The sequence below is a fragment of the Pterocles gutturalis genome, unplaced genomic scaffold (assembly GCF_000699245.1).
Source record: "Pterocles gutturalis isolate BGI_N339 unplaced genomic scaffold, ASM69924v1 scaffold6599, whole genome shotgun sequence".
NCBI classification, from domain to species: domain Eukaryota; kingdom Metazoa; phylum Chordata; class Aves; order Pterocliformes; family Pteroclidae; genus Pterocles; species Pterocles gutturalis.
In genome coordinates this window covers 21270-21474 of record NW_010130484.1, presented here as the reverse complement: position 1 = coordinate 21474, position 205 = coordinate 21270, and the positions used below count along the sequence as shown (strand labels likewise).

At 48.8% G+C, this 205-nt stretch overlaps 1 protein-coding gene across 1 annotated transcript in view; it reads right to left on the bottom strand.

Annotated features, from left to right (window-relative positions):
• LOC104466708 (kin of IRRE-like protein 3) overlaps window positions 1-205 on the bottom strand; it is a gene marked incomplete at both ends in the record, with an annotated part of 10705 nt that overhangs the window by 3400 nt on the left and 7100 nt on the right. The window lies entirely within an intron of this gene.

Genomic DNA, 205 nt, shown 5'->3' with positions numbered 1-205 from the left:
CAACGTGGGGGAAAACCGTACGGAGCAGAGACTTTTCAGGACTTGTCCCACCTCCTGCCAGGACTAGATACCCAAAGGATGCAATCCTACAGCTGGAGCATCTTTACCACCCTTCCTATTTTTTTTTTTTTTGACATCCCAAGAGCTTTTCTGAGCATCTCCCGCCTCTCACAGCATCTTCCAACCCAGCCAAACGCTAATTCCT